General features: G+C 44.5%; 1 protein-coding gene across 1 annotated transcript in view; it reads left to right on the forward strand.

Moving 5' to 3' along the window:
* Positions 1–10341: 10341 nt before the first annotated feature.
* elfn1a (extracellular leucine-rich repeat and fibronectin type III domain containing 1a) overlaps positions 10342–18360 on the forward strand; it is a 245798-nt gene continuing 237779 nt past the window's right edge. The window contains 1 exon segment of the mRNA XM_055651365.1: positions 10342–10477. The gene's annotated coding sequence lies outside the window, so the exon portion shown is untranslated.

The following is an 18360-nucleotide window of genomic DNA, read 5'->3' on the forward strand; positions in this document are numbered from 1 at the left end:
CATACACTGTGCTTTAGCTGTCTTAATTACATCGCCAACCTTCCTGTTCATCGCGGTGTGTGTCTGTATCACCTTGGCTTTGCTCCGTGGGAATTTTTTAGACATCGCTACCCAGCTTGCCCTGGCCCCCGCCTTTGCGATGTGTTTGTGTTTTCCACTCTGACAGTCGCCGTTGCAGTTCCCAGTTTTTCAGGCGACTGCCGGCAACTTGACAGTCGCCGGCCGTCCGCTGAAACATTGCCTAAGTGGGACATGCCCATTATGCTGTGGTCTTGGTTTCCTTGTTCTCTTGGATGTAATGGTGCTCTCCTAACCCTACTACAATATCAATGGTACGTGCATACTTTTGTATGTCAATGCCTGACAATATGACAATGCCTAAAGCAAGGTCACTGACCCGTTGCGTTAAATCTATTTCTCTCTCCATACTAGGGTGGTGTGATGTCTTTATGGTGCCAGGGTTAGAAAGGCCATCGAATATGTCACAGGTCATTTTAAAGGGGTAAACAAATAGAGGTCATTATCCGCATGATATCATTAACGTAGATTTTAAAAAAAGGGATGAGATCCATAAAGTACATTTAGGGAGCTAGGTGATGGATTAAAGAGTAGAAGTTGTAATCTTTGGATTACTACCTCTGTTACATGCTAATGAGTGTAGGAGTTAGAGCATAAATCAGGTGGACGTGTAGGAGGAAGGGTTTTATATTTCTAGTTCACTAGGACCATCACTGGGGGCGGTGGAACCTGTCCCAGTTGGACAGATGAGAGCTCACAAAAATGATCCACCATCCTTGCACAGATGTTTGCTAATGGTGCTGGGTTAGGCTTAAACTATTTTTGTTGAGGGTCACAGAGTAGATGTACAAATAGGGGTGGGGAGGATATGTGTTGTAAAATACAGAAAATAATTAAGTCATCCAAGAGGCAAAACTGACAATATCGCAATATTCTTGGTCAAAACGCCAAGTACGACAAAAGGTGGCATTGTAATATTGATTAAGGCATTCATTACAGCATGGATAATCTTGGAAAGGTGTTATACTAAGTCAATGGAGGAGAGCTTAGATCACTTTGCAGCGGTATACAACGAGTCTCCTAACAGTCAGCAGGTGGGAGCAATGCAAGAGTAAAAAGGTCAGACCAGTGGGGATTCTCAACTTCCCCAATATAAACTGGAATTGATTTGGTATGAAAGTATTTAGAGATACAGCATGGAAATCGGTTGTTCGACCCAAGGAGTTTACACAGATCACTTGTTCACACTAATTCTATGTTACCCCACTTTCTCATGCACTCTCGTACACATTGGGGTAATTTACAGAGGCCAATTAACCTACAAACCTGTACGTCTTTGGGATGTGGAAGAAAACGAGAGCAACTAGAGAAAAGCCACGCGGTCACAAGGGGAACGTGCAAAATCCATATAGACAGCACCTGAGGCACTGACAATGTGAGGCAGCATCTCTACCAGCTGCACCACTGTGCTGGGTGTAGAGTGGTTTGGGATTTTTGGGCCGGTATGTAGATAATCCTCCTAGAAGAGAGGCAATACTGGACTTAATCCTTAAGCAAATGGTTAAAGTATCAGCAGGAAAACAATTTGGAGATAGTGACCTTAACTCCAAGTTTCAAGGATGTTGTGGAGGAATAATGATGATCTGGAAATTTAAAATTCTTAATTGGGAGAAGTCCAATATCAGTATCTTGAGGCAAGACCTGGCAAGATTAGACCTACCTATAAGTGGCATGAGGAACTACTTGTATATAAATAGGTACAATGGGCAAGTGACAGTCATTGTAAAGCTCGTTTTCATAGGGGTGAAAGATGACATCAAGTCCAAAGAACCATGGAGATCAAGGATATTGAGGGCTGGATAAAGGAAAAAAGGCAAAATGCATGACAGGTACAGAAAACTGAAGCATGTAGAAATTATATAAAAATAAAAAATTAGGAGGACGAAGAAGGCGCATGAATATCACTGCATCAAGATTCCCAAAGCAATTTGTAAGTATATTAGGGGCAGGAGGGTAACTAGGGAAAGAATTGGATACATTAGAGACCAAACGGACACGGTGTCAAAGGATGTAGGTGAGGTCTTGACGACTTTTGATTGAACTTTTCAAAATCAAAATGTATTGATGAGGGCAGTGGGGTTAATGAAGTCTCCGTGGACCTCAGCAGGCCTTTGACAAGCTCCAACACGGTCAAATCAATGCACTGAGTTTATTGTCATATGCACAAGTATAGTGAGGTAGTATAGTGATAAATCTTGCTTGCCGCAGCATTACAGGCACATAGACTTAGACAACATACACAACATCAATTATACATTAATATCATTAACAATTTCTACAATACAGTGAAAAAGGCTGTGCAAAAGGAAAACAAGACAATAGTGCAAAATACAATTAGACAATAAGTCCAAGGTAATGCAAGATGTGGTCCATGGTGTTCTGTTGCTGAAGTAGGATTAAGGTTCTGCAGGTGGTTTCAAGAACCTGATGGTTGTAGGAAAGTAGGCGAACCTCATCCAATGAATTAGAACCAATGGGAAGCAAGGTAAGTTGACAAATTGGATCCATTGGCTTGGTAACAGGAGGCAGAGGGTGGCAGTGGAGAATTATTCTTGTGGTTAGAAACCTGTAACCAGTGATGTACCATAGGGCTCAGTGGGATTTTTCATGTTTGTTATTTACACTAATGACTTGGATATGACTATAGCAGGTATGATTAGTAATTTGCAGATGACATGAAAATTGGTAGTACTCTTGATAAATGAGAAGGGTGGTCATGGGTTGTAGGAAAATATTGATCGTTTGGTAACATTAGCAGAGCAAAGGCAGATGAAATGTAATCCGAACAAATGCAAAATGATGCACTTTATGAAGACTAATAAGGATACGATATCTAATGTGCCAGGACCCTGGGGAACAGAGGGGCATTGATATACAAGTCCAAGATTCCCTGACAGTGATAGCGCACATAGATAAGGTGATGAAGACGGCATATGGGATATTTCACTTGGTTAGCTGGGGTATTGAACATAAAGCAGGAAGGTTATGGTACAACTTTATAAAATATTAGATTAAATATCTTTACATTTTTTATCCACAGCTGAAATATTGTATATAGTTCTAACTGATACACTACGAAGGACATGATTTCATTCTGGTCGGTGCAGGGGAGATTCACCAGGATACCACCTGGGGTGGTGGGTTTTAGTTGGGGAGAGAGAATGGTTTATTTTCATTAAAGTAGAGAAGGCTGAGGGGAGAACTGACTGATCTGTACAAAATTATGCAAACCATGAGGAAGATCGTAGGAAACTTTCCTCTATAGCAGGGATGAATTAAATTAGGCATAGGTTTAGAGAAGGGGATAGAGCCTGAGAGGGGACTGAGGAAGAATTGTTTCCCCAGAAGGGAGTTAGAATTTGGAACGCATTGCCAGAGAAGGTGGAGAAAGAGACTCGTACAACATTTTGAAAGCATCTAAATGAGCGCATGAACCATCAAAGCAGCAAGGTGATGGACCAGGGGCTGATTAATGGGAATAGTCTAGATGGGCACTTACAGTTGGCATGAATACGATTGTGTTGGATGACTCTATGATTCTAAGACCTGGTGTGTATTTCCAACATTTCCTATTTTTATTTTAAACAAAGTAGCAGTGGTTTGTGAATGTACACAAGGAGAAATGTTTCTATATTTTAGTACAGGTACAAGGAAAATCGAATAAACGTCAAACCAAATTGCGCTGAGATTTTTTATTCTCTCATTGAATGTGAGTATTCCAGGAAAAGTTAGTTTATTGTCCATTTTTAATTGTCCTTGAGGAGGCAGTGCTGAGGTGCCCTCTCAAATGGCTGCTGTCCTACTGACAAGGAGATTTGCACATGAGCTAAGGAGTTCCCTCATTTTTGCAGAGGAGGAGGAATGATGATGTATTTCCTTGCCAGGGTTGTGTGGAACTGGATGGTGAATGTGTCAGTGTAATGTTCCCACACAACTTTTGCTATTGTCCATTTTGAATGCGGAGCTCATAGGTCTCAATGGAGTGGTTAAAAATGATAAGTCGTCATGCAAGTTTCCTGACTTTTGTATTTACTTCTGATTTGCTATAACCATAAGCAGACGTTGTCAAGGCAAATCTAGATGCAGTCTGCATTCAATTCACACATTACTGTATGAAACATGGAGGCCTTAGGGCCCTTTGACTTCAGGCCAGCATACAGAGTATCTCGGTATCCATATCACTAGCAACCTAACCTGGACTCAAGAAATCACAATGCCTCAATGTATTTACTTTCTTAGATATCTGAGAAGATTCAGCATATCCACAATGATTCTCTCGAACCTCTACAGTGAAGTATTCTATTGAGATGTATTTCAGCTTGGCATGGCAATCTCACTGCTCTCGACTGCCTGAACCTGCAGAGAGTGGTGAACACAGCCCAGGCTCATCACTTCCTTCCATCCAGCCAATCTTCATGGTGCCTAGCATTAGGAAGGATGAAAATATTGTCAAGGATGCCTGCCACCCTGGCTATTCCCTTTGCTCTGTTCTACCTTCTGAGAGAAGATATTGCAATTTGAAAGCTTGGACATCCAGACTTAAGGACAACTTCTTCCCTACTGCTATCATATCCTGATCCAATCACTGTTTCACACCTCCTTCCTGGAAGTGCTCCCATGTACTCCGCCCCTTAACGCTACCTCAATTGTTACTTCACGTCACCCATTACTTCTCTCCAGAGATACTACCTGTCCCACTGAGGTACTCCAGCTTTTTGGGTCTATCTTCAGTTTAAACTAGCATCTGCAGTTCCTTCCTACACTTGCTATTGTACTTTAATATTTTTACCACAACCTCAACTGAACTATAATCTTGCACTATCGTGCTGGTTTGTACTTGGTGTTATAGTTATTATTATATTTATCGTTACTGTATGTGTATTATTTCAGGTGAGCAAGGAATTTCATTGCATCCTGGTGGATTTGACAATAAATGTGTATAATCAGATCGATTCTGATATGACTAAGAAAGAATGTTTGAAAAAAGTTGCAGTATAACATGTCCGATTTGAGCATAATATATATGTGGGTGAAGATTATACAAGACCTTGATCAGACTGCAGTTGGAGTACGGGGTTCAATTTGGTCACCCCTTTGTAGATTAGATGACATTAAGTGAAGGTTTACAAGGACATTGCCAAGACTTTAGTGTCTGAGTTATAGGGAAAGATTGTCTTTATTCATTGGTGATGCACTTCTTGTGATCTTGTTGAGCTCTATTTAAAAAAAAAAAGGGGGGACTGCTTAAGGGGAATACACAGGGTCTTTTTCCCCACTGTAGGCGAATCAAAAGGCCATAGATTTAAAGTGAACGGGGAAATATTTAATAAGTAAGTGAGGAGCAACTTTTTCTCAGATAGGATGGTGGGTATACGGAATGAGCAGCCAGAGGAAGTAGTTGAGGCACATACGATAACACGATTTAAAAGAGATTTGGTTTGGTATATAGCTGGGAAAGATTTAGAGAGATACAAGCCAAATACAGACAAATGGGACTAGGTATAACGAGGCATCTGGGTTGGCATGGACAAGTTGGGCCGAAGGGCCTATTTCCGTGTTGTGGGACTATGACTTTATGATGTTCAAAATATTGAACATAGGAGGAAGGAAGGAAGGAAGGATAACGATGTAAGGCTGAAAACCGAGGGGAAGAATATATAGGTTAGAAGAGAGGGAAAGGACAAATGACAACCTTGTTCTTATTCTGTCAACATTGAGTATGTGTTAGATTTGTGGGGAGGATACACTAATAGTCAATGTGTTAATAACTGCTTCAATGCAAGTTGATTAAATTTCAAAATTGTGTGATACGAGTGCATGTTGAACAGATGTGTGATACACACATGATGCATCCAGGCAGTATGGAGCCTTGAACGTCTTGTTAACAATACTGCTAGGTGGAATTTGTTTCAATAGGTTAGCTTCTTGTTTCTATTTATACTTCAGAAAAATATGTGGTGACAATTTCAGGCTCTACACCTTCAACTAACACCAAACCGTCAGTCATTTCTTACGTAACTAAAAAGTACTGGCCTTAAATGTAAAAAAATGATTTAAAGCTATCAGTGGCTATGCTATACGTACATTGAAAAGACAATTTCCTTTTCGACAACTCAGACACCAATGAGGTGGGTAGGAAAGGTAGGCAGGAGGGTATTTGCAACTGTGATCATGTGACACCATTGTAACAAATTAAAGAGTGAAACTGTTTGATGTTATTTCACAGATTCGGAAGGGAAAATAGAATTTTATTTTAAAACCCTGATAATAAAATTAATTTATTTTCTCCCAAATAATTCTAATTTGCATTTTATTTTCAGAACCCTTTGCTAATTCAACTCACTCAACATTAATGCCTTTGGTTTATTTTTTGCTGTGATTTTCAATTTTGCTATTGTGAAGAATTAAAATGAGGCAGCAGGAAATCTAGTACAAACTGCTTTGATCCATTGATCATTTTCATTTTAGAATGAAAATCACTGTTGTTGTGATAATCTTTAGGTATCAACAGTCTGGTTAGAAAAATTTAGGAAAGAATTCAAGTTATCTTCAACAGAAATGATTAAGGAACCCGTGTTTTGTGTTCATAAATAAGATGTTATATACAAGCTTTGTATGATGTGAAGTGCCATATTGTTTATGAAGCTCTCTTTTCTACATCTTGCAAACTGAGGCAAAATCAGCATCTCATTCCATGATGGACACAAATTGCTGGAGTAATTTAGCAGGATAAGCAGCATCTCTGGAAAGAAGGAATGGGTGATGTTTCTGGTCAAGACCGTTCTTCAGACATCAGGGGAAAGGGATTTGGTGACCTAAGAAATGAGGGAGGGGAACACAACCCCAACCTCATCAATGGACCTGCTGTTGAGATGATCAACAGCTTCGGGTTTCTCTGTATCCATGTCACTAGCAACCTAACCTGGACTCAAGAAATCACAATGCCTCAATGTATTTACTTTCTTAGATATCTGGGAAGATTCAGCATATCCACAATGATTCTCTCGAACCTCTGCAGTGAAGTATTCTATTGAGATGTATTTCAGCTTGCTATGGCAATCTCACTGCTCTCGACTGCCTGAACCTGCAGAGAGTGGTGAACACAGCCCAGTCCATCACAGGCTCATCACTTCCTTCCATCCAGTCCAGCTTCATGCTGCGTCGCATTAGGAAGGATGAAAATATTGTCAAGGATGCCTGCCACCCTGGCTATTCCCTTTGCTCTTTTCCACCTTCTGAGAGAAGATATTGCAATTTGAAAGCTTGGACATCCAGACTTAAGGATGACTTGTTCCCGACTGCTATCACAGCCTGACCCAATCACTGCTTTCACACTTCCTTCCTGGAAGTGCTCCCACATTGTTATTTCAATGAAAATCACTGTTGTTGTGATGAAATCTTTAGGTATCAAAGGACACATTAGAAAAAATTTGGAATGAATTTAAGTTATTTTCAACAGAAATAATTACAGAACCTGTGGTTTTTTGTTCATAAATAAGATGTTATATACAAGCTTTGTATGATGTGAAGTGCAATATCGTTTATGAAGCTCTCTTTTCTACATCCTGCAAACTGTGGTAAGACCAGCATCTCATCCCATGATGGACACAAAATGCTGGAGTAATTCAGAGGGACAGGCAGCATCTCTGGAAAGAAGGAACCTGTGATGTTTCTGGTCAAGACCCATCTTCAGACTAGTTGGGGGATAGGGATTTATCTAACTTCAAGTAACCCCTGCACTCCCTCTCTCTCCATCCCTCCCCCACCCAAGTCATACCAGGTTCCCGTTTTCACCAAGCAACACCTAACAATGGCCCGTTTCCTTTATCATCATTACCTTTCTGCATATTTTTCATTCATTTGTTCTATATCTCTCTCCACATCACTGTCTATATCTGTCATTTCCCTTTCCCCTGACTAGTCGACCTGAAACATCACCCATTCCTTCTCCCCAGAGATGCTGCCTGTTCCCCTGAGTTACTCCAATATTTTATGTCTATCTTTGTTTCAAACCAGCATCTGCAGTTCCTTCCTAGACATCTCATCCCATGCGATGACCCGCGCACAGAATTTTCAATAATATAAATGTAGCCAAAGGCAGGGTCAGGTAATTTGTGAACATTTAACAAAGTGTCTATGGTTACATGGAGTATCTTATGGTAAGATCCTCTCTTATTAAAAAAAGAAAACCCAGTTTTGTTCCAGAATTGTAAATCGCAAGACAAAATGCCCAAAGCTATAATGAAGGCTGTGATCTTCTTTGGTAACTTGATTTACCTGTGCTTTAAAAAAAAATTCTGATCGTACAAAATGCATTTATACCAGTCACATGATATAAATCTGTTTTTTAACAATGACAATGAGTTTCTGTACATCATTATGTAAAACAACGGAACCTCACCCATTCTCTATTTAGGTGCACTGTTGCAATAACAGAGCATAAAGCAAACTCTGTCATCTTCAGCATAGTACAATATCAGCAGCTGGTATCCCATTAAACCTTATTATTGATCATAATGTGCCCATTATTCACCAGGCCCATTCTAAAGCCTTGTGGCAGTGCTAGACATTACAGGCAGAGTGAGAACGTCAGAATCATTTCTGCAAACAGTTTAAGTACTGAAAGCTTGTGGGTTCAAATCCCACTGTTGCTGCTTAATCTTCAGTATCCACTCTATTCCAGCAGTGCTGTACTCAGGTACGGTAATGTCGTGTTATTTTGGAGGAGATGTTAAACAATTATCCTTTCTCGTCCCTCGGGTAGAAGTCAATAGTGACACCGTAATTTCTGGCAAACATTTATCCCTCGATAAACATCAGACTATCTAGTCATTGTGGTGGCTGGAAACTTGCTGTGCGCTTACACGTTGCCACATTGTGACCATATTGTACAATTGCTTAGTTGTCTGTAAAGTACGTTAAGGTATCCTGAGCTGTGAGAGCAACTGGATAATTGAAAATCCCACTGTTCATTCAGAACACCCAGAACATTCCCACTGTGCAGAATTTTCCATTGTGGGGCAGGCACGCTTGGAGATTTGCACTGGACTTGTGTAAGCACAGATCAAAGTGGCGCTTGGACTTGGTCACATATTCCAGCACCAGCAGTAATATTTAAAACCTCCATCACGATCATGTTATCGTTTCTAACCCGCCCCCTTTTTTAGACTATATTACCGCTGCATGTTCAAACAATTCGCGCCTTTAAAGGGGAAGAGGCGGATCGACCAATTTGCGGCTGAATATGACATCATTTAGTAAACCATCTAAGCTGCTCATAGAATTAATATGATTATGTTAACAATCCATTCGAAGCAGTTATGGGTTAAGCACAGGTAGAGTTTTAACTTTTGGGGAGAAAAATAAACAGATAGGCCCGCAAATAGGACCTGTGTGAAATTAACATGAAAGGCAAGACGCAGCAAAACACTGCTTTTATATGAAACCTGTGTGTGTTTATGGTTGCAGCTTGCAGGTGCTGACATGAGAATAATGTGTTCTCGGACGCAGATAAAGATGTGTAATCGCACTGGTAAATGCGATGGGTGCCTTAAATCTCAGGCAGTGTGATTCCGTCTGCAGAGTGTCGGCAACGCTCAGAATGCAAAGCAGCGGGGGGCGTTCTGCCCACTTATGCATTCAGCTTGCTGTCAATCCCTGCTGAATTGTAACTAACGGGCTCCAAGCCCGACCTGGTCGCCTTTGTGTTCCCAGTTAATGTCGCTGCTGCATACTCCCAGTCTTTTTTTTCAAACATTTTGAATTATTAATACGGGGCTTCGCCTCTGCGCGACTTGTTTAAACACAACACTCCATTGAGTCGCGGCGCAGCCCAGTTTGTTGCGGGCAGCCTGGAATTGGAAAGTAATGCAATCTAACAAGCGGTTCGTTGTATGAGAGCGATCACATTGCGTGTTCTTTGTTTCCTTAAACCCGTGTGAGGGCTGACATTATTAATAAGCCGATTACCTGGCATAGCCTCACCTTTTTTCCCCGTCAATATTCCGGACTATATCCTTTCTGTCTCACGTCTCCGATCGTTCCCCGTTTGTTTTTACTGGGCGACATTGGGAACTTGATGCTAAATGTGTTTTTCCCCTCCGTTCACCAGACGAACAGAGCGCACGGTTGATAAAGGGCGCTTAGTCTCTAGCCCAGGCTCGCCACGTTTCAAGCACAACCGCTTCAGTCTCGGCGCAAATCAATCACTGCCCATTTTAATCATCTGTGGAATCTCCGCTTGACGCAGGGCCGAAGCGCAGCGAGGAGCAGCCGCCTTTCAGGCCGTTCCCGGCCGGTCCTGGATTTCTGGGCGAGTTGGGTTGAAACTTGACCTTTTTTGAGAAAATATGCGAGTCACAGGCACTTCGGAAGTGGAGAGCCGGCAGCCGTCCAGCGGGTGAGTGAGCCGGCTGCCAGTAGCAAGTGTGGAATGTGAGGTTAAAGCAGACGTTAGAGTGGACGGGAGAGGCGGGAGGGGGATATTTAGCAGACCCATAACAACACACGCAAGTGTTGAGCGGACTCTGACTAATATTGTGTAAGGGGCGCTGGCGGGTTAATGTCCGGACATTTCAGCACCGCCGGGCCGGACAGCTCCCAGCGTGTTGGCCTAGCTCAGCGCGGGTTGGGAAGCGCTTTCCGCTTTACCTCGTGTGCGCTCCCGATTCTTTAGCAATAGTTAAAGAGTACACTGGTGCTGCAACCATCCGCACTCGGCTACGGGCTCACACACGAGGCGCACTCGGCCTGGAAAGTACCAACTTTCTGTCCCCGTGCGGGAGCGAGTGCCGTTGAAGAGTCTCCGAGGGGTCTCCCAACCAAACTGACACCTGCTTGTCGCGCGTAACTGCCCCATCTTCTCTCTCTCCCCCCCCCCCCCCCCCCCCCCCCCCTTAAACCCTCTGTCCCCGCATGTTTATGTCCCAGCTGGCTTCTCAGTCTGAGTTCCGAGGGAAGATTGTGTCCCCTCCCGGAAACCACCTATATAGGCACCTGTCCAGTGCCACAGGTTGCCGCAGTCCCTTTGACAACCCGTTTAACTCGACAACGCGTTATTGCAATCCTAGCGTTGCATTGCCCAAGGCTAACCGTAGCTCAGAGCTGTAATGTGTTTCGTAACGGGGCTTTCTTGAAAGGTTTTGCGCTCCCTCGGTTATCTGTTGCTCTGATGGGCGTTAGGACCCCGGTGTCTCCGGTGAGACGCCGCGGAGTGAGACCTGTGTCCCGCACTAGAGACGCGAGGAGCCGCCAAGTGCGGTCGTCAGTGGAACTCCAGGAGGCAACAGGGGCGTCTCCTAATCACCAATTTATCAGCAAGGCGCTAATTATGCCCAGCAAAATAGAACCCTTTTTATGGTGTGATAATTGTAGGGCACAGTGTGACTGAAGCTCATGCCCGCTGTGGGTGCAGGAGGGTGTGTGTGTTTATGGCAAGTTTGCAACGTCTGTTGCGCGGACATCCGGAGCCATGCCTACCCAGGCGGCCGTCAGCCCCTGTTTGTATTTGCTGGAGGCGGTGAAACGTTCTGCGCGGTTCATAACCAGAACGCAACTCTCAAATCGGATGAAATTAGATTGAAGGCAGCTGCGGTTAGCAAAGACCATCAAAAAGCGGAGTCTCGAAAGGCCAGCTTCCCCCTCCCATCTCCCCCCCCCATCTCCCCCCCCCCTATCTATCCCCCCCCCCCCCCCCCCCCCCCCCTCCCCCCTCCCCCCCCCCCCCCCCCCCCCCCCCCCTCCACCACTTCACTCTTACTCGCCCCTGTCTCCGCCCCTTTACATGTATTTGCCCTCTCGTGGAAAGCTTTGAAGGGCCAGCGTTTCCGGTGAGTGCAATGGCACCTGGAACTGGAAGGTGCAAGAGGAGGCCATTTGGCCCTCCGAGCCAGCACCGCCATTCATTGTGATCATAGCTGATCATTCACAGTCAGTAACCCGTGCCTGTCTTCTCCCCATATCCCTTGATTCCGCTAGCCCCTAGAATTCTATCTAACGCTCTTTTAAATTCATCCAGTGAATGTGCCTCTACAGCCTACTGTGGCAGAGAATTCCACAAATTCACAACTCTCTGGTAAAAAGTTTTTTCTCATCTCAGTTTTAAATGGTCTCCCCTTTATTCTTAGACAGTGGCCCTCTGGTTCTGGACTCCGCCAACATTCGGAACATTTTATCTGCATTGTCCAGTCTTTTTATAATTGTATACGTTTCTACAAGATATCCTCTCATCCTTCTTAATTCCAGTGAATAGAAGTCCAACCTTTCTAATCTTTCCTCATATGACAGTCCCGCCATCCCGTTGTGGTGGAGCAAAGGGATTTTTGGCAGTATTAAAATGCGGTCTAAGTGTTGTAGTTTAACACGGGTGAAATGCTGCGATGAGAGGTTTTAGTGAACTTTCAGATACCCTAAAATATAACACTTATTTTGACACTAGGTTTTTGCCACGTTTTATGTACGGCGTTTCCTACTTTTGCCGTATTTCACTACCCTGGCCTCATGGCAGCGATGGGGCTGCGTTGATAATTTAAGCGGCAATGCTTTACTTGTTTAATTAAAATTGCTTTCCTGTGGTATATTTAGATTTACGCCTGCTCTGTTGAGCAGACGCACACGCTCGCCTGAGCTGGCCTGTTAGTATCTAACGGTAGCCTGTGCACATTCTCTCCTATTTATCTTGATGTAAGGTCGATTTAGTCAGCTGTTTTGTATGCGAGGTATCCGAGCTGAGACTGGAGAGGGAGCGTGCAGTGGATACAGACGAGGCGAGCTTCAGGTCCGAAGAGGCTGGCGTACGGCGAGTTTTGCAGGGAGATAAGAGAACCGTGTTCGCCTTTCCGTGGGAGGAAGCGACGAGGGAGGGACTTGTGAGGAATCTTGCAGGAGGCGAGATGGACATCGAACGGCAACAGATCTGATGAGCCGGTTGATAAAATCTCAGAGCTGCTACCTGCTGTGACAATTCGCCATGTGTTCGCTCCTGCTGGGGCTGGCTGGCACTCGGGAGATTTAAGGGGCGTCGGTGCTCGGGGGATTGGTGAGCGCTCCTCCCGCGGTGGTAGGAGTGGGGGTGGGGTGGGTTGAGCGGTTGAGAGACGCCAAAGAGATTTCATAATTAAAACGTGGAAATTAAAAACACTCCCAGAGGCAGACTGAAGAGGAGAGAGAGGGAGGGGAGGAGGAACTAACCCGGAGAATGAAAACCCACGAGCGCCTGGCGGTCCAACCCTGAACAATGTGGTGACGGGAGAAGGAGTCGGCGAGCGGGCGAGCGAGCGGGCGGGCGGGCGGAGGGAGCAGGTGGGCACGCATGCCCAGCAACCCCACGCCCGAGGACCAGCCGACACACAGACACCCTCGGGCGCTCCCTCAATCCGTTAAGGTGCATGTCTCGGCGTCACGAGCATTTGAATAATGCGCGAAAATCAATCGAGCATCTTAAACGGAATTGAATAATTTGCCGAAACTTCACGCCGAGGGCGTGGGAAACAGAGCGTGTGGAAGAGAGGAAAGAGAGAGAGAGGAAAGAGTCGACTGGGATCAATGAAATCCAGCCCCAGGTACTGCGCTAATCGGCACTTATCCAGTCCTCGTCTCAGCCTCTGAATTCAGTTTGACATGGGCCGGGGATCGGCGGTACGAGGGCGTAAACGGGCTGATGTGTTCACTCTGCGATTTGAAAGGATCCGCCTTTAAAAGGGCGCGATCAGACCCGCTCCTGTTAGAACTGCTCGGGTCTGGGCTAAGGTCGAGCCACGCACAGCTTGCAAGATAAATCGTCCCGCAGTGAAGGGAAAGACGCAGGGTGAGATGACTTGGGTTATGTCCGAAACTGCAGATAAAGGTGGGTGTTGGGGAAGGAAGGGTGCGGGCAGGGAAGGGATGGGTGACGCTGGTCGGCGGGTCAGCTCCGTGCGGGGCTGCAGGGCACTGGAGCTCCCGGGGGCTGTTCCAGCCACACTCGCACTATCATGTCGCTTTGTAACTTCCGAAACTATGCAAACTCTTACCTGTAGGAGGCAGCCGGTATTTACAAGCTCGCTGGCAGTCCAGTAAATAGGTGTGCTTTGTAATCCAAGTCCACCTGCCAACTTTAGCCAAGTTACACTTGGAAGTGTTCCCTTATATTTCGTGTAGGTGCGCAGGGAATCGAAGGGTATATTCGGGGCTGTCTGCGGATGGAGTGAAGGACTTTAATTAGAAAGCATAAAAGCCAATGGCGGTAGGGTCGGAAACCAAACCGACAAGAAGGAGCAGGGTTGGCGATGGTGGAGTTTGGACTTGCTTACCTGCTCTAATCTCAATGCGCTACTGTAAGGGCGGAAGGTGCGGGTCCAGAGTATTGTCAGAGGATAATAACAGGGGATAACAGTGGATAAATAATTGAGGGGGAAGAACTGCAGGTCTATGATAAAAGAGAGTAGAATTGAACTAATTGAATGGCGTTTACATAGAGCTAGTTCAGACGTCTTATTATTTTTCTATGCAATGTGCCATTAATTTTGTACAGCGACTGTTCTTTAGCTGTTGATTCGTTTATTTTTCACCAATTCCTTGAGTGAGTCGTATCTTTACTGATCGCCCCCTCCCTGCCCTGTAGTAAAACCGAGCCATAATCCTCAACATCGTGATGGCTCCTATTTTGAATTATAATTCAGTACCATGGACAGATCAAACGTGTTAACCCGCCAATCATCCCTTTATTTAATTGCTGGAAAAGCAAGGTTTTTGTTTTTTTTTGCGGGTTAAAATGGGATAAACATCTCAACCTCTTGTAAGTTTCCCAATCCCTCCTGTTGCTCCCGACAATTCGTGCATCTGAATTCCTTGCCTTCGGGGCCGCGAGTCCGCTTTAAACTGGCGCACCGACTGTAGCAAGAACGGGGAGGTGGGTTGTGATGGATTCCTAATGTTTCTGTCTTCCAAACAATATACACAAATTCGCGCGTGATGGCGTGAATCAGCGCAGGGTCATCCGGATAGACACCTACGCTTATTCTAGTAGATGGAAATGGTGGTGTCGTGGAATGCTGGGCTCCGCTACCCCACGGGTACCCGGTGATGTGTTTGCGAGCGTGGAATGTCTCGGTAATATGTTTTAAATGTATTTCTTTGCATCAAGGGTGTTTGAGCAAGGTGGGTCCCCCTCAAATAGCGGGGCTTTGGACCAAAGCACGGAGGGCAGGGTCCGGTGTGTGTAAATGTGTATCTGTGTAGATGGCGTGTGTTGAGCCATGCCTAGCATGTTTGCGATCGCTGATTAAATCCAGCCGGGTAGCACGCTCTTCTGTGAAGTAGTTGGTTCATCCAAAGCAAGCCAATCTTCTATGGCTAAATACGTGTTAAATGCCCACTCATCCCAACTGTGGTAGCCCAGGGAACCGAGACAGGAAAGGCGAGGTCGCGTGAAATGGGCTCCCTAAAAGACATCGGGGAGCAAACACAAAAAAAGGAATTGCGCTCGGTCGCCAATTGAGGCGATATCATGTGCAAATGTTGGGTGCGGTTTCACTGAAGCGTGCAGAAGGGAACAGCCCGGATTCCATCAGTAGCCTCTCCCATACAACAGGTTGAGGCGGTCTGAAGATCAATGTCCCCGAGAGGCAAAGCATTAAGCAAAAGGGCTTCTCCATTCCGCATTTATCGAGACAGCGTGGATTCCACTGAGTCTACATTGATCATCTCGGGCGGGTGGTACACATTGTCAACGAGCACGCAAGTGCACGATCGAACATGCCATCCCGCGGGTAGACTTTCTTTTACCAAGGGTTTAGTGGTGTAGAATCTCGGCACCTTGAGAACACTCCTTGCGCCCATTTGCCTCGGTAAATATGGACCTTTGCGCGTTTTGAGTGAACTGAAGGCTTGGGTTCTGTTGCAATGCTCAAGAAGTTTCCGCTAGGTGGAAAGTTTGAAAGGGGCCCGGTGAACTATCTTGTGCTTACGACGCTAAATTCAGCCCGATATTGTGTTAGTTTCGAGGAAAAGTTCCGATCGGTCAAAGCCTATGACGCACGCGGCAAAAGCCCGCTGAGAGGGTGAGTGCGGGATGGCCAAGGGTAATGTGAAGTGCCTGCTTCAGGTAATCTTCCAGCTCAACCCTTGAATCAAAGATTTTGGATAGATGTTTAAATTAAACCTTAAATTATTTAATTCCAGTGACGTTTATATGTATTGGGAGGTGCTGGGACCTTCCCAGTGGTTGGACTTTAATCCCACACCATATTTCATCTTTCCTTGCGCATATTGGATTGAGTATGCTTGCATCAGAATCCGCATCAATGAATTTCCAATCATTCCCCGGAAGTCCCTTCACAAATACGTCTAGATTCATTCATGGAGAAACTTAATTGAGCAAGGAGGGTGTGCAAATATTGCGTCGCTCTGTTTAGATCTGAGATCATTCTATGTAGAATGTACAATGCCCTCCACAATGTTTGGAACAGTGACCCTTTTTAATTAATTTGCCTCGGTATTCCACAATTTGAGATTTGTAATAGAAAAAAAATCACGTGGTTTAAGTGCACGTCAGATTTTAATAAAGGCCATTTTTATACATTGGTTTCAACATGTAGAATTTGCAGCAGTATTTAATACATTACCCCCCCCCCCCCCCCCCCCCCCCCCCCACCACCCCATGTAAATGAAAGTGGTCATGTTTAGTATTTTGTTGCATATCCTTTGCATGCAATGACTGCTTGAAGTCTGCGATTCATGGACATCACCAGTTGCTGGATGTCTTCTCTGGTGATGCTCTGCCAGGCCTGTATTGCAGCCATCTTTAGCTTATGCTTGCTTTGGGGGCTAGTCTCCTTCAATTTTCTCTTCAGCATATGAAAGGCATGCCCAATTGGGCTCGGATCGGGTGATTGACTTGGCCACTCAAGTATTTACCATTTTTTAGCTTTGAAAATCTCCTTTAGAGGAATGTTTGGGATCGTTGTCTTGCTGTAGAATGAACCACCGGTCAGTGAGTTGTGAGGCATTTGTTTGAACTTGAGCAGATATGATGTGTCTATACACTTCAGAATGCATTATGCTTCTATCATCAGCAGTTGTATCATCAAAGAAGATAAGTGAGCCAGTACCTTCAGCAGCCCTACATGCCCAGGTCATAACACCCCCACCACTGTGCTTCACAGATGAGGTGGTATGCTTTGGATGTTGGGCAGTTCCTTCTTTCCCCCATACTTTACTCTGGCCATCACTCTGATATGTTAATATTCAACTCATCTGCCCACAAGTCCTTTTTTCAGAATGGTGGTTGCTCTTTTAAGTGCTTCTTGGCAAACTTCATGAAGTTTTCTGCAGCCTGTGCTCATAGACAAATCCACACCTGACTCCTGAAGAGTGTTTCTGATCTGTCGGACAGGTGTTTGGGGATTTTTCGTTATTGTAGAGAGAATTCTTCTGTCATCAGCCTTGGAGGTCTTCCTTGGTCATTTGCGATTGGTAAGCTCACCAGTGCTCTCTTTCTTCTTAATGATGTTTCAACCCATTGATTTTGGTAAGCCTAAGGTTTAGCTGATGTCTCATAATGGCTTCTTTGACTTTCATTGGGACAACTTTGGTCCTCATGCTAATAAACAGCAATAAAAGTTTCCAAAGGTGATGGAAAGACTGGAGGAAAGAGTAGATGCTGATTATAGAGAGAATTCATCTGTCATCAGCTGTGGAGGTTTTCCTTGGCTTGCCAGTCCCTTTGCGATTAGTAAGCTCACCATTCTTTCTTCTTAATGAAGTTCCAAACAGTTGATTTTGGTAAACCTAAGGTTTGACTGATGTCTCTTTAACAGTTTTATTCTTATTTCTCAGTCTCATAATGGCTTCTTTGACTTTCATTGGCACAACTTTGTTCCTCATGTTGATAAGCAGCAATAAAAGTTTCCAAAGGTGGTGGAAAGACTGGAGGAAAGATTAGGTGCTGAGAGCTCTCTTATACCTGCATTAAGTAGGCAATTATTATGTATCTGAGCAATTACAAACACCTGTGAAGCCGTGTGTCCCAAACATTATAGTGCCCTGAAATGGGGGGACTATGTATAAGCACACATGTAATTTCTACATGGTGAAACCAAAATGTATAAAAATGGCCTTTATTAAAATCTGACAATGTGCACTTTAACCACATGTTTTTTTTTTTCTGTTACAAATCTCAAATTGTGGAGTACAGAAGCAAATAAATAAATGATGGGTCTTTGAACCAAACATTATGGAGTGCAGTGTACATCAAAATGATGACTGGTTGTATGGAGCAGTGAGAGAATATTTGTACCTTACCAG

Source organism: Leucoraja erinacea, chromosome 20, assembly GCF_028641065.1.
Source record: "Leucoraja erinacea ecotype New England chromosome 20, Leri_hhj_1, whole genome shotgun sequence".
Classification (NCBI taxonomy): Eukaryota; Metazoa; Chordata; class Chondrichthyes; order Rajiformes; family Rajidae; genus Leucoraja; species Leucoraja erinaceus.